The following is a 16,137-nucleotide window of genomic DNA, read 5'->3' as shown; positions in this document are numbered from 1 at the left end:
TTTTTCTTATAAATATTAATATTAATGTTCTTTTTCTATAATTTCTATTTGTGGACTGCATGTGTACAAATGTGTAATGCTTATTTTTACCATTGTGAAATACATTAAACTTTCTTTTTTAGGTATGAGTTGTACAGATTACTTAACTTTTTTTAATGTTGTTTTTGAATATGTTTTGTATGTGAATAGTATGTTTTGGTATCACACATTAAATTTTTCAAAGTTTTCTGGATAATTGTTCTAACACAAACTAATTTCAGCGAAAGCAATTGATCACAAGCAAACTGACGATACATAAGCACACAATAGAAAGAAAATTTGATGATAATTCTAAAACGACATAGCCCTGATTATTTCTTGTTGCTGTATTGGATTACAGCCTTGTTCTTCTTCTTCTTTGCTTCTATGTCTCTTTTTGCCTTGTCCAGTCCCATTATGACATCGTAGATGATTCTCCATGACTCATATGTTGCGAATGCATCTATTGCTGCATACTTGACAAGCTTTTCTGGCAGCGGGCAAAATCCCCACAGAGTATGGTCCTGCTTGCGGTGATTTTTTTTCTTCATGTCATGGTATTGAATGTCTATCATCCTGCCGGCAACATCAGCCAAAGAGTCTAAAATTCTATTTATTGTATGGGTCTCTCCATTCCACCTGAATATCAATGTAGTTGTCGAAGTTAATCTCCAAACCAGATAGCTTCAGCTTGCTTTTGTCTCCTTCAATGGCGAATCCGACGAAGGTGTACTCACCATTCATGAGGAATTTGTCTAGTTCCATTGGCCTGCAAGATGTTTGTATAGAGTGAATATAGTTTATTTTCTTAGAACTACCAATGTTTTTTTGTTTTTTCTGAAACTGAACTGCAATATGAATATCTGAATCTGTTGCAGTGAGTAATTGCTAATACTTTGTTCAGCATAACTAGTAAATCTGATAATATATTGCATAAACAATGCATGTTTTGTGCATGCTTGTATTCTTGAACTGAATTTCATACATGTTTCGTATAGTAATGTTGAAGTTTTGTATTGTTCAGTCAAATAGTTTGTATTTGGTAAAACAAAATAAAATTGTGTGTATTGCTAGATCATATAATTCAAGAATTAAACACATGAGTGACATACATGGAGCCAGATGAAAATTGTCAATGAATTCATATGCCATGCTTTTCGAAAATGAGAACCAATGTTTAAATATTTGGAAATTGCAGTGAAGAAAATTTGAAATCAATATTGACAAGCAATAGTACAGATTGATAGTTATTTTGACATGTCTTTAGCTGCAGAGATGTGGTAGACATTGCATTCTTTTTCAACGCATAGCTGGAACACTGCTGGCCGCTGTGGCTTAATGTAGTGCGTGTACTCGACATCAATGACGACTAGTTTGATGGGCATTCCGCCGAGTTTCCTCCTGAGCGTGGATAGCATCTTGTCCACGTCTTCACCCTTTCTTGTGAAAACGACATGGAGCTTGTGGTTGCCGTGGAGGTCAACATCATGGAGCTCCCCAGTGTACGTGCGGCGCTGCTTGTACAGAGGTGCATCCATCATGACTCTCCTCTGCTCTGTCGTGTTTGTTCTGGAGAGAGAGGTTAGTGAAAGGAAGTGAGGAGAAGAAGATGCAATGTGGTTTTGGGAGGGACGAAGCAGTTGTGTTTTCTCCTATGCTCTCCTATGCTCTCCTATGCTCTCCTTGACAGGACGTGGGAGAGGTGGAGCGGGGTGGTAGCGTAGTGGGGCTCTGTTTTAAGTTACGTGGCAACTGCAGAGAGGTTCTGCTATGAGGAGGCTCTGTTAGTGCGTTGGAAATCCGGAACATCGTCGCCTATTTTATCGAGACTAGTTCAAGGTATTGACGCAACTGTCAGAAAATCTGATGATTGTGTTTTCAGTGAATTTTCCAAGTAAGTGCACTTCTTTGCTATCAGAACAGAATTGCGTATGTCCACATAGTGTACTGCATTGAAGTGAAATTTATTCTTCCTACACTGAATTATATCGGATTAGGATTCACACAAATGTATGCACATTTAGTTTTTTGATGGAGTTCTTTCTTTTTTTTCTCTTTTTTCTGATTGTAATACAACTTTTGTGTGGATGGAGGGTAGTGTGGGTAGGGGTGTCAGACTTCTTTGCAAGTAATAGGGCTGCATTCTTCATTTTAGCCATACTGCACTGCAGTGTAAAGAGAACTGTATTTCAGAAAAAAAGAATACTTCGTGCTTCCACGTGGAGAACTACATTTTTGTACATCGCGGACTGCATTTGTACGTTGACTTCGGGCTTCCTACGCTTCATTTATTAATAGCGAACTGTAGTTCCTGGCAGTGCCCACGCACATTGTTTTTTGTTGTTGTTATTCATTTAAAAAATGTTTCTCATTTTTCTTTGATGTTTTATTTTTGAACTTATTGTTTTTCCTTAGTGGTCCTTGTTGGGCCTGTGTTCGGGTAGTGAAGATGCATTGGGCCCAAGTCGGCCTGTGAGCATGGCTGGTTCCTGGTGCATTGTGTGTGGCCTAATGTTTAGTCCCACCTCTCCCGCGGAAGGCGCGCCCGACCTGTTTATAAGCGTTGGCGAGGCCGCCGTATCGAACTCCTCTGGTTACTAATTTGGGCGCTTATACATGGCTCTCGCTGCTCTATGCTCTCTGATCTGTGGGCCCATGTGTGGCCGACCCCATGCATTGTGACTCAGAATGACTCGCCTTCTGTGGGCGCAGACCTACTACGAGACTAGCTGGGGCCGGCTACACCTCTGGTGGTCATTTCTTTTTTCTTTGTATTTTTCTCTCTTAAGTATTTTTTCCAATGTAGGGGTGTGCACTGCTTAGTAAATCATCTAGGCACTGCATTGATCAGGGTTCTGTACTGCATGTACACGCATTCCATACTACACATGTTTGCGCTACATTTTTGTGCACTGCATGGGTAGCATTTTTCTTTATTGTTTTTCCTCTTACGTATCTTTTTTTCTAGTGTACGGGTGTGCACTGCTTTGGTGCCTCTATGTGCACTGCATTCATTATAGTCCTGTGCTGCAGGTGTACACATATTTCGCTACGTGCATCCTTCTTTGTGCCAAAGTTGTGACTGGTTATGTCGACACTGCGGACTGCATGACTTACATTTAAGGACTACATCAGGTGCACTAATTCTGCTTTGTGCACTGCATGAAAGTGCTTCTCTCGTGCTTCATTTTGAGCATGTACTGCACTTCATGCACACATATAGTGAACTTCCTGGTAAGACTTTGGAGAACTTCACACATAAAATGGTCTGTGGATTATAATTTGTTAGAGAATTATTATTTAATGATCTGCGGTTAGTTCGTGGGAATTGCTGCAGTCAAAGTACACCTTCTTTTTGGTTCCTTTTTCTTTGGTAACATAAGCCTTTATTGATTGTCCTTTATTCTTGGTAACATAATTTTCATTAACTCCCCTTTAATTTTAAGTTTTGACCTTTTTTCATTCCTCTTCTATAAATGTACGCTAACTTCTACCCTTCCTTTGAAGTTCATTTCTCCTCTAGCCGCAACTTCTCTCCTTTCTCCAGCCTCTCTTTATTTTTTTTCCTTTTCTAGGTTTTTGTTGCGATGGCTCCAGTCCCCTGCGCGAATCTCTCCTGCTGCGATCATGGTTGTGGTGTGCTCACGCACTGCGATTGCTCAGCTTGCTCGCAGGCCCGTCGTGCTTGTCGTGGGGGAAAGGTATTGTGCCGAGCTGGGCGAGCGGAGCAGCTTGCATATGGCATAGTATTCATGGAAGGATTGGATAAGGGCCACATCAACGTTTATGCGTGCTATTCCGCCTGCTTCGCCATGGCCTTGGCCGCACAAGTCATTTTGTACATCAGCTTACGCCAACAGATGTGGAGACTCACTATAAGATGGTATTTTTTGCTTGATCTGATTTTTTTCTTTGTGTTTTCTGTATTTTTTTGTATAATTCCGTACTAGTCTGAACTTGTAGTTTTTTAGGAATGCACTTATTTTGTTTTATTGAAGTGTACTGCACATTCTACCTATATCTTGTTTTTATTTTTCTGCTTGTGTGCATGGATCTCGTGTTGTTATTTTGCATGGTTACAATATGTGAACTACTTAGATATTAGATGAGCAGTAATAGTTTCTACAATTTTCCCCGCTTGTACGATGTGTACTACATGCAGGTAGTCTCAAGAACTTCATAATAGTTATAATCGTACTGCTTGTTTGCAAGTTCCGTACTGCACATTAGATTACGTTTAATATGTACTGCTTTTTGGACTGTTGTACACTTCATCCAGCTCGTGTCTGTATTGTGTGTAGGTTTTTACTGGTCTGTGCAAAGTATTAGAATTGTACTGCTGGTATCGTCGCCAAACAGTTTTAATTTTTTTTTGCAGAAAATTCCCCAATGAGCTGTTAGGTATCTCCGGCTCAAGAAGAAGGGAATTCTCCAAGTTGTTCTTGGTAATGGACACCTTAAACCAGCCAAGTTGGGAATTCTCCAAGCTGGTAGGCGTTGATGGGCGGTTGTGTCTGCAGAAAGGGTGGAAGGAATTTGTCATTGATAGTGGCCTGAAGTCTGAGCAAGTTGTTGTCCTCAACTTCTTTGAACTCGAGGATCGTACGGTTAGAATCACGTTTGACGTGATTTGTTAAGGTTATGTGGTTGATTTGTAATAAGTACTTTTGCGTGTCGAACGCTTCATCTTTTTGATGTGTTTTGTAATAAGCACTTTTGTGATCTGAACCGCTTCAATTATTATTCTAAACTTCATGCTGCCAGTGAGCTAACTGCATTTTTTACATGGTTTTTGGATCAAAATGTGTCAATGTTTTACTGTAGACTGCTATATATATATGGTATACTCTATACACCATTTTCTCTTTACATGGTTTAGTTGAATAACTCATACTCAGTGGGAAATTTGTGTTTACACAAAATTTATACTGATACATAAGTCATACAGATAAGCAAACTGCTATGCATATGATTAATTTATTGAAGTTCATGTATTTGGTCATTAACCTGCTGCTTCTTTGCGGTGACTGGAGCGTGTCTAATGTCGCACTTTCTTTTGTTTTCCATGGCGGTGTTGCTGGTTCTTGTCTCTGCACCGTTGTGTTTGTAGCCCCTCGCATGCTGACTGATGGCTGCTTTTGTTTTCTAGCGCTGTGAACTGCATCCTTCTTTGCTCCCCGCGTGCTGGTTGATGGCTGCTTTCGTTTTCCAGTGCTGTGAACTGCATCCTTCTTTGCTCCCGTGTGCTGGTTGATGGCGGCTTTTGTTTTTCAGCGCTGTGGACTGCATCCTTCTTTGCTCCCCGCGTGCTGGTTGATGGTGGCTTTCGTTTTCCAGCGCTGTGAACTGCATCCTTTCGTGCTCCTACCTTGTTTTTTGAAAATGGTGTCGTTCTCGGTGGTTTCTGTACAACAACATTCCCTTGTGGTGGTCTTGTTGGCATTGTTTATTCATGTTCTTCGTCCTCTTCACTCTCTTCACTCTCTTCTTCCTCTTCCTCATCTTCATCATCTGTTTCTTCATAAGCCACTGCTTCTTCAATTTCTTCATGTTCTTCGTCCTCTTCACTCTCGTCTTCTTCCTCCCCTTCTTCATCCGCTTCTTCATAAGCCATTTCTTCTTCAGTTGTGTCACCATCTTCTTCTTTGATTTCATCTTCTTCGTCTTCCTCATTTTCTAATCTTGTTCTTTTGGGGCAGGTTCTTGAATTGTGTCTCTTCCTCTTTTTGCAGATGCTACAACGTCTCGGTTTCGTCCATTTCTTAGTGTTGTGAGTGGAATTTCTATTTGGTTGTGCATCGCCATGTCCTCGTTTTTCTTGTTCATGTCTTTTTGTACATGTCCTGGAATTGTGCCCGCTGATTTCATTACATGTCTTGCACCTTCTTATTCCCAGTGGGTGACCATCACTATCCAGCTCAGGTTGTGGCTTATTGTTTTTGTCATCATTTTTCTCCTTGCATGCAACCTTTTTCTGGGTTGCGTCGCCCCTTTCTTCCTTCCCCTTGTGTTTGAAATAGGAGGTGGAAGAATTGTTTCTTTTTTGATAGCACCAGTTCTGTTGTGTTCAGTATTTTCTACTTGCTCGGCATTATTGTCATGCTGGGATTTCTCTGCTTGCTTTAGTTTTGCTTCTTCTTCTTCTTCTTCGTTGAGCACATCAACTTCCTCGATCAGTGCCCTCATACCAAACAATGCTCTGTGGCACCCAACGTCGGACCTTGTCGCTCTATTTGCAAGGTCCATTGTTGTTTCTGTCAGCAATTTTCTATGGCAAAAAAGCGAGGTTCCATCTGGTCTTGTTTGTTCATAGTCTCTTCTGTCAAACGTTGCATTTGATCTTGCGTTACGGGTGTATCTTTTCATGATGTACACCTCAGGAATCTTGAGTACTCAAATGAGAAAGCATGCATAACACATGGACGCAAAAGAGCCCTACAAACAAACACATGATTTCTTTTGTTTCGTAAGTGAACTGCATGAAATTAATAAACACATATTTTTTTGTTATTTGTTCATTTTTAAAGAAGTGATCTTCATTTGGTTTGTGAATTACTCATGCATGTGGACTTTTAAAGTTCAGTAAGTGAGCTTTCGTGCATGACTATCAGAAACTAGATTTTTTTTGCTAGGAGTCTCACCTGTGTGTGTCCAGAGTTTGCACTCACATTCGTAGACACCTTTCTTTTCATCGGCGACCACTTGGAAATTATGCCTTCCCCAGTCAAATGCATCCGATCTGTTGTAGTGGTGTACGAGATACTTTGTCGGGTTCTCAGGGCACCGTTCTGCTCTGAATGAAGTGCTACGGTAGAGTGTTTCTTTGAAATATGCAAACACTGCCCTTGTATACACTTTTGATAGCAGAACTTCAAACCAAAACTGGGTTGTTGTCTTTACCTCTGACTGCATGATCAGAAATGCACTGTTATAAACCAGAGAAATGAAAAAATTGTTTGTTTCTGTAGTCATATTTTAGCAGTTTTTGATTGACATTTTGTTTACCTCATTTGCTACTATCTCTGTGTGCTCGACGGCCTTCCTGGTCTGAATGCAAGTGTCCACCTGCTGAGCAAACAGATGGAGATCATGCTTCTCTTTGAAAAAAAATTCTTCAGTATGCAGTTCATGCTCTCTCTTCTCTGTGTGGAAGTCATCCGAGCACAGAAAATTTCCTTGTAGTAAGCCGAGATCCACTCGTGCCTGTCATCCCACAGCGAATTCATCACTTCGTCGTCTTGCAAGTTGTATCTCTGAATGAGGTCCTTCCATGCTCATTCAAATTCTGACGGCATTAGTTGGTGGTTCAGCACCGCATTGAGGTCATCCTACAGCAAGGCAAGGTGGTTTTGTACTTCTTCATGATATGCCACCAACACAGCTTATGAGGAGTATGTGGGAGGATAGTTTTTAATGTTGCCTTCATCGAAGAACACTGGTATGAGAAGGCACAAATAGTGTTTTTTATTAAGTTATTTGTGTGTGTGTAAGATAGATCGAAGAAATATAAGTGCACCAAACAAACATAAGTATGCAGGTGTTGTTTTTCTGTACCTATGAGCATGCAGATTGGTGGCTTGTTGTTCATACACCTCAGAAATGTTTTGAAAACCCACTTGAATGATGGTATTGTTTCATCTCGCACGAGGGTAACAGCAAATATGGTGCTCTGTACATGATGGTTCACTCCCACGAAGACTCCAAATGGCATGTGGAATTTGTTAGTTTTATACGTCGTGTCAAATGTAACGCGGTCTCCAAAATCTTCATACGATCCTTTGCAACTTGTGTTGGCCCAAAAGACGTTTCTTACACGGTTATCTGCATCAACGTCATAATCATAGAAGAACTCTGGGTTTATCTTCTACATCTTCTCGAAGAAATGCAGAAGTTTCTTGACATCATCTTCGGACTATTCTCTGGCAAACTTCTGTTTCCTACATTTTCAAACACAATGCAAACTCATCTCATCAAATAGGGAATAATTACCGATAGAATGCTCAAGTGATATGCTCTGTGACATGCTTACTTGTTTACCCAATCGCGGCTAGTATGTCCCATGTACTGCAGACCACCGGACATACGCGACAGTGTCGACATCATCTGAGCATGTGTGTGGTTGTCCAGTTGCATGTCTTTCACTAGCTGGTCTATCAAAGGATCGTCTTTTTTGTGCGATTGCATGTGCAAAAGCATCCCGGGGCTTTCCAGCATCTTGTGATTGTGGTTGAGTTCAACCATTTCTATCACAAATTTGCCATCCTTCCTCTTTTTTCACTCTAAACTTCTCGACAAAAAGAGACACATCCGTGACATTTTGGGCCGAACGAAATTTTTTTCTGTCATACATATGACACTTCTATGACAATAATTGTGACAAAACCCCGTATCATCATAGATGTGGTGGGCTCCTACTTCTATGACAAAAAATCATGACAGTAAATGGGCTTTTCGTCCTGGGCGGGCCGGAGACGCAGCTGCATGACATTGTTTGGGACGTCCATGACGGAAAAAACCATGGTAGAAACAAGGGGGAGGAAAATTTTGGGGAATTGCCGGTTACGGTGGGAGAGCGATGCGCGTTTCTCTCATACAGGTACCCGCATGTGTGCTAGGCGTTGGCTCTAACTGAACCCGAGCGAGGCGTTGGGCTCTAACTGAACCCGAGCGATTGCACTGCAGGCTACGCGTTACTGAACCTGAGCGATCGATCGATGGTTGTTAACTGAACCCGATGGAGCGATTCCTTCGCTACTGCTGCTAACTGAAGACGATCGATTGGATGAACAGTGAGCGTTGCGGGGGGGTTTGGATGAACAGTGAGCGGTGGCATTGCCTCTGGATGAACATGACCCCGTGGTGTGGAGGGCTGGATGAACAGTAGACGGTGGAGGGTTTGCCGTGGAGGGGTGGTTGAACAGGACCCCGTGGTGTGGAGGGCTGGATGAACAGTAGACGGTGGACGGGTGCCTGTGGAGGGGTGGTTGAACAGTAACCGATGGAGTACCGCGCGGTGGAGGCTGGATGAACAGGAGCCCGTAGAGGCTGGAGGAGGTCGACGGTAGCCCGTGGAGGCTGGAGGGGGTCAACGGTGGAGATGAACAGTATCCCATGGAGTCCCGTTTTGCGGTACGCCACACCCCTCCCGATGAACAGGACCCCCGTTTCGACCGTAGCGCTCCAACACAAGTCCGTTTTGTCCGTTTTGCGGTACGCCACACCCCTCCTGATCAACAGGACCCCCGTTTCGACCATAGGAGGTCCGTTTCCTCCGTTTTGCGGTACGCCACACCCCTCCCGATCAACAGGACCCCCGTTTCGACCGTAGGAGGTTAGTTTCCTCCCCTTTGCGGTACGCCAGGCCCCTCCCGATCAACAGGACCCTGTTTCAAACGTGGCCGGTCAAACACAAGGCTGTTTCCTCCGTTGTGCGGTACACCAGGCCTTGTTTCCATCGCCTGTTCCATCCAACCCGGTTGGCTCCCACGCGTTCCGTTGCCTCCCGATGAACACGACGCATTCTGTTGCCTCCCCATGAACACGACGCATTCCGTTGCCTCCCAATGAACACGACACATTTCGTTGCCTCCCCATGAACACGACGCATTCTGTTGCCTCCCCATGACCACGGGCCCTCGCCGTACGTATGCGCGACTAGGCGTTCGAGACCCCGCTCGTATGTACACATATGTGGCTGTATTTTATTTCTTGCACCCTGGTCGTTGTACGTACGTGTAAATGCTGCGTGCGCGCCTCTACTACGACACGTGCATGCCTCTACAATGACCAGTATGTACGTACACATTCGCGACCAGAATGACAACGCTACGTACGCTTCGACCAGGTTGGTCCTGACTGTCAGGCACTTCCTTGCGTGCGAAAATGTAGCTGGTGGATCCCAGCAGTCAGAGGGGTGAATCGTTTTTTTTGCCCGGACGCACTTTCTTGCGTGCGAAGGTGTAGCTGGTGGGTCCCAGCAGTCAGGGGGGAAATGTTTTTTTCGCGAAATACGGTGGCCCGTCCGGTGGGTCCCCGCTGTCAGGTGGAGGAATAATTATTTTCCGCGTAATAAGGAGGCACTTCCTTGTTGCGTCCGTGGACCCAGCTGTCAGCCTCTCCACATACAATCCACGTCCGATGGAAATCGTTCCTTGACCACGTTGACCATGCCGCGCCGAGAGCACCAGGGCGGTGGACGACGGCAAGGCCTAGGAAGGGGACGACGGGGAGCCGGGGAAGACGCGGCAGTGGAAGCCCGCACCGAGAGGAGTACGAGGGTTCACTGGTTCGGCTGCGGTGTGAGGCTGCCGTCGCCGCAGGGCCTGGCCAGCGGTGGGAATAGTAGGGGGCAGTGAGGCCTCTGCGGCAGCACATCCGGCCACGGGAGGCAGGAGCATGCGGCACGACCGGCGCTGCTTTGGGCGGCTGGAGCAAGAAGACCAGAGGTTGAAGAAGCACTACGGCCGTTGGGTGGACATCGTACGGTCACTGGAGCTAGAATCATTTATATTGACTAAGTTGACAAAGACCTCCGTCCCTGTCAACTTAGTAGGCCCAAAAGTCAGCCTCCCACCAAGGTGGGTCCTACCTAGCTGGGGGGTATTCATTTTTTTGTGCGTAATAAGGAGGCACTTCAGGTGGGTCCGAGTTGACAGCAGGGGGAAGGTTTTTTTCGCGAAATACGGTGGCTGTCGGGTGGGTCCCAGCAGTTAGGGGCAAACGTTTTTTCACGAAATACTGGTGGCCCATCCGCTGGGTCCCTGCTGTCAGGTGGAGGAATAATTATTTTTCACGTAATAAGGAGGCACTTCCTTGCGGCTGCCGTGGACCCAGCTATTAGCCTCTCCACGTACAGTATTCTTCCGATGGAATTCGGTCGTTGACCACATTTACCACGCCACGCCGTGAGCACCACGGCGGTGGATGACGGCGAGGCCTAGGAAGGGGACGACGCGGATCCGGGGAAGACGCAGCAGTGGATGCCCACGCGGAGAGGAGTACGAGGGTTCACTGGTTCGGCTGCGCTGCCGCCGTCGTAGAATAACAGGGGGTGTGGGTGAGTGGAGTGGAGGGATGGCCTGGCCAGCGGTGGGAGTAGTATGGGGGCGGTGAGGCCTCCGCGGTAGCACAGCCGACCATGGGAGGCAGGAGCAGGCGGCACGACCGGCGCTGCTTTGGGCGGCTGGAGCAAGAAGACCAGAGGTTGAAGAAGCACTACGACCGTTGGATGGACATCATACGGTCAATCGAGCTAGAATCACGCATATTGACTAAGTTGACAAAGCCCTTCGTCCCCGTCAACTTAGTAGGCCCACTATACTGGGTCCCAGCTAGCAGGGGGAGTATTCTTTTTTTTGGGTGTAATAAGGAGGGACTTCCTTGCGTGCGAAGCTATAGCTGGTGGGTCCGAGCTGTTAGCGGCGGTAACGTTTTTTTCACGAAATACAGAGGCCCTTTCGGTGGGTCCCAGATGTCAGGTGGAGGAATCATTATTTTGCGCATAATAAGGAGGCATTTCCTTGCGTGCGGCCGTGGACCCAGCTGTCAGCCTCTCCACGTACAGTCCACTTCCGATGGATGTCGTTCATCGACCACGTTGACCAGGCCACGCCGAGAGCACCAGGGTAGTGGACGACGGCGAGGCCTAGGAAGAGAATGACACGGAGCCAGGGAATACTCGGCAGTTATTTCCCACGCGGAGGAGTACGAGGGTTTACTGGTTCGTCTGCCGTCGCCGGAGAATAATAGCATGTGTGGGACTGAGGGTGAGTAGAGGGATAGCTAGGCCAGCGATGGGAGTACGGTGGGGCGGTGAGGCCTGCGCGGTAGCACAGCCGGCCGCGGGGAGGAGGGAGCAGGCAGTCCTGCCGGCGCTTGTTTGAGCGGCTGGAGCAGGAAGAGCAGAGATTGAAGAAGCACGACGGTCGTTGGATGGACATCCAACAGTATACAGGCCATCTGTGGAAAGCCTCAAATCTGTGGAAAACAGCATACAACCCATCTTCCATTATTTCAAATAGTTTATAGCCCATTTGCTAATTCATACGCGTTTTTTTGGAGCCCATATTCTTTTTGTTAGCATTACAGCCCATATTGTGGCCACGGTTAAAAAATTATACGAAATTTTGCATATGTCGGTGCGGTCTGAACTGTTTTTAATCCCGAAATTTCGAGTCACATTCAGACTGATTTTAAAAATAAATGTATATCAATATAAAATCCAATAAAATGTCCATGCATAAAAATCAATGCAATTTTAAATCTCGAAATGAAAAAAAGATATTTGAAACTAATTGCCGGTTTGATGTGTTTTAAAAATGTACAACCCATTTCTCATTACTGATAGGACATTTTCTCGGCCAGCCGAATGAAGCTCTCCTCGTCTAGCCCAACAGGCCTGATAAAGTGACTTACTTGACAAATCACAAAAAAAACTAGGCTAGCCATTTTCAAAAAGAAAAAAAACTACTGGGCTGGTCCGTGGTAAACATAAAAGAAAAGGCTGTCTAGACAGGCCAGAGTGTCCCGCGCAGCCGAGTTGACACCCTACTTCCGTCTCAAAAACATATTAGATAAATGCCACTCCAATTATGGCGATTCATAAAAATGCCACTGCAATTTCCAAACTTTGAAAAAAGCCACTGCAATTTTTGCAAACTTTGAAAAATGCCACTGCACTTTGCAAACTTTGAAAAACGCCACTCCAGACTTCAAAAAATGCCACTAGAAATGGAATGAAATGGCATTTTTCAAAGTTTGGAAATTGCAGTTGCATTTCTCGGAGGCATTTATCAAATTAACCCAAAACAAAAATAACTGGGAGAGCTGCTAGGTCCCTTGTGTCAACCGCTTGTTGTGCAATTCTCTCGTTTATTGACTACGTTGACAATGGCATGGGACCCACATGTCAGAAATCCACTAGGAGGAGCCTTTTTGATTGGCTTGAAATAAGGAGGCACTTGCTTGCGTACTGCCATGACCTTGGCGGGTCCCTGCTGTCATCCTCTCCACGTACAATCATCTCCTGATTGTGTACGCATCAACTTGTTAGGCCCACAAGTCAGCCTTTAAACCCGTGGAGGACAAATACAACCAATTTAAAAAAATAACAACCCATTCCATACATTCAAACGGAAAGTTCAACATTCAGAGCAAAGTAACAGGTCTGATCCACATATAGAGTATTGAACTTCCACGTTGACAACCATCATAGCCAAGTTAACTATCTATTCCCACTAGACAAGTACTAACTTACTCTTAGCTAACTAGACGATGCCGGCGGTACACGCTAAACGCCGGCACCGGCGTCCTGCGCCTCGCCTTGGACTTGCCAGAGGTGCGATAGGGCGCGTTGCTCGCACGCGTTGGCCCTTTCCATGCCGCTGTGGTCCACCGAAGCTTCGGCTTCCAAGCGGGAAACCCACTTGACGAGCTAGTAGTAAAAATCGGCGTCGCGAACGCGTGCGTCCCCGACAGCCTCCAGGGCTATTTGCTGGGCACCGGCCTCCATGTAGTCGGCCCAGTTGCGGGCGCTCTGCTCGAGACTCAGAGCATCGGTGCACTGCTGCTCCATGTCCCACTGGCGGCGCAAATCGGCGATACGCTGCTCCTCCGCCAGGCGGTCGTGCTCCAACAACTCCTGCTCCTCTGCAATGCGGTCGCGCTCCAACAACTCCTCGATCTACGCATTGCCATCTAAAGACAGATAGAATGCCTCCTCCCTCCGTCTGCCTTCCGGTGAAAAACCGAACACTAGTTCCGGCGGTGACCGCCTCCGGCGTCGCCTACCACGGACGGGCGGGGGCATGGCGTATGTGGAGAGCAACGTCGGGCTGGTGGGGGCTTATGAGGATATGGCGAGTTGGGTCACGGTGGCACTGGGGAATGCCGAGAAATAGTACTTATAGGGGGAAGGTAGCGCGATGGTCATCGGAATTCAATGCATAATGGCTTAGCGCGCCAGCTTGCCATGGAAAAGTAGGGAAACTAAAATTATGACTGTGTCGTCCCGTCCCGTCTGGGTCGCACGCCGGCATGACGGTCAAAGAGTGCACTTGAATCTTCTCCCTCCTTGTCAATAATGATTTCACGGATTTAAAAAGCCCACAACAATTAAAGCGTATCTTTTTTCGCATCAGTTAGCTGCCTTAATTATGGCCGGCTGCTTGTAGGCACTCAAAATCGCTCGCAGGCAGTACACGAAGCAGCATGCAACGAGTCGCAGCCGAGGGCACGCATGCAGCCACTTAAATCGCTGGAATTAATTAGGCTTAAACTTCTGCATGCCGTTAATTATTGCCATGCCTTGGTCCTGCTGCTTTGCTCACCGGACTAATAAACCCGGACGGAGGGAGTACCTTGGTTGGTGAGAGGTTTGAATTAAACCCTGCAAACCGGAAAGGAGGTACTAGTACATGCGTGATCCGCTATTTATTCGTGTAGGATCGAGTAGGTCGTTTCTTGAATTGAGCCCTGCAAACCAGAGAGGAGGTTGTACGTGCGTGATATGCTATTTATCCGTGTAGGATTGATAGTGTAGCTTATCAGTTTCTTCAGAGGTAGGCATTTTTATCTGTGTAGGATCGATAGTGTAGCTTGTCAGTTTCTTCAGAGGTAGGCATTTTTATTCAAAAAACTGCCACTTTGCATCTTGCGTCGCAAATAAAACTGCCAGGTGCGCATTTGTAGGCTAGCTAGTGATCGATCAGTAACTTGTAAACACTGAGCGAACATAAATAAGTAACTGTTAATGCATCTCAATGTAGCTCCAAAAGCAAAGATCATCCACTTCGGATCTTGGGTCGCAACTAAAACTAACTAGTACGATTCCCATACATAAGATCAACATGTTAATGCATCTCAATTATTCACTGATCATATAGAAATATGTAGCTCCAAAAGCAAAGATCTAGAAAAAACATCTGTTCTTCCTAATAACATGGATGCTTCTCTTGGCCAACATTCAGTACAGACTGAAAGACAAATTTGTTTGTGAAGTCTACAATTCCTCTTGCAAACGTAAGTGGTTTCACCAACAGCTGGAACCATGAGAATGAAGCACACATGATGGAGGAACATCCACTGCAATATGATTTGGTCTTCTCTCGATCACACCGCGAGACTATTTTCGGAATACAAACTTTAACTTAGTGAAAATGATGCCCATTGTATAATTAGACCAAAGAAATGAAGCACCAAGTGTTGGCCAGTAAATAGTACAATACTACTTTTCTGCAGTCCATGAAGTGACTATCCAATCTTTGTGTCTATTTTCAAATGGCACTGCATGCAGTGACTATACTATTCTCTTGTGCAGTTCAACCAAAATTGCGGACACTTTGTTTGTTTGCCAAATAGCAACAAGCAGACATCTCTGTCTGCACAAATATCAAGCAGCTAGTAAACATATACCACACCATGTTCGCAGTGATGGAAGAGGTGAAATCGATACAACCGAAATTGAGCATCCAATCATTGAATCCTGTCCTACACCTCCAATGTAGGTCCACCCTGCCAATAAATTCACATGCAAACCACTAGTATTACTAACTAATGACAGTACAAAAAGAGTAGCAAGATAGTAGCAACCCATGTACCTTCGTAATGAACAGCTCATAGTGCCACCAATTGGATATAAAGGTTTGGAAAAAACATGCTCCTAATGTTGAACCAGTTGGACTTTTTGTGCAGCTCCACTAAAATCGAGCATCCCTGTTTGCATAGATATTGAAAGTGTGATTACTATAAAAGTGGCACTAGTTGAAGCATAGACTCACAAATATAAGCATTCCAATTTCTTAATGGGAAAAGGTAGCAAGACTGTTTCTAACCACCTGTTTGAAGGAATAAATAAAGCAACAACGGCTGATGTCAGGAAGACATACATAGTTTTTTCTAAAAAACTGAGCCATTCCTGACCTTTCCTCTTCTTTTAAGCAAAATTTGTGCAGTTCTACTAAAATAAAATGCCATCACCGCCTTGACAATTTAGTTACACTGTACAAAAGGAAATGACTTAACATTACATCATGATGTCGGGTATGTAGTAGACAGGCATTTGAGACAAACACATAGACCTCCTCTGATAACATAATGAACATTAATTTTAACAAAGGTGTG

The sequence above is a fragment of the Triticum dicoccoides genome, chromosome 1B (assembly GCF_002162155.2).
Source record: "Triticum dicoccoides isolate Atlit2015 ecotype Zavitan chromosome 1B, WEW_v2.0, whole genome shotgun sequence".
NCBI classification, from domain to species: Eukaryota; Viridiplantae; Streptophyta; class Magnoliopsida; order Poales; family Poaceae; genus Triticum; species Triticum dicoccoides.
The sequence above is the reverse complement of the archived record's forward strand: the minus strand, read 5'-3'. Positions refer to the sequence as shown.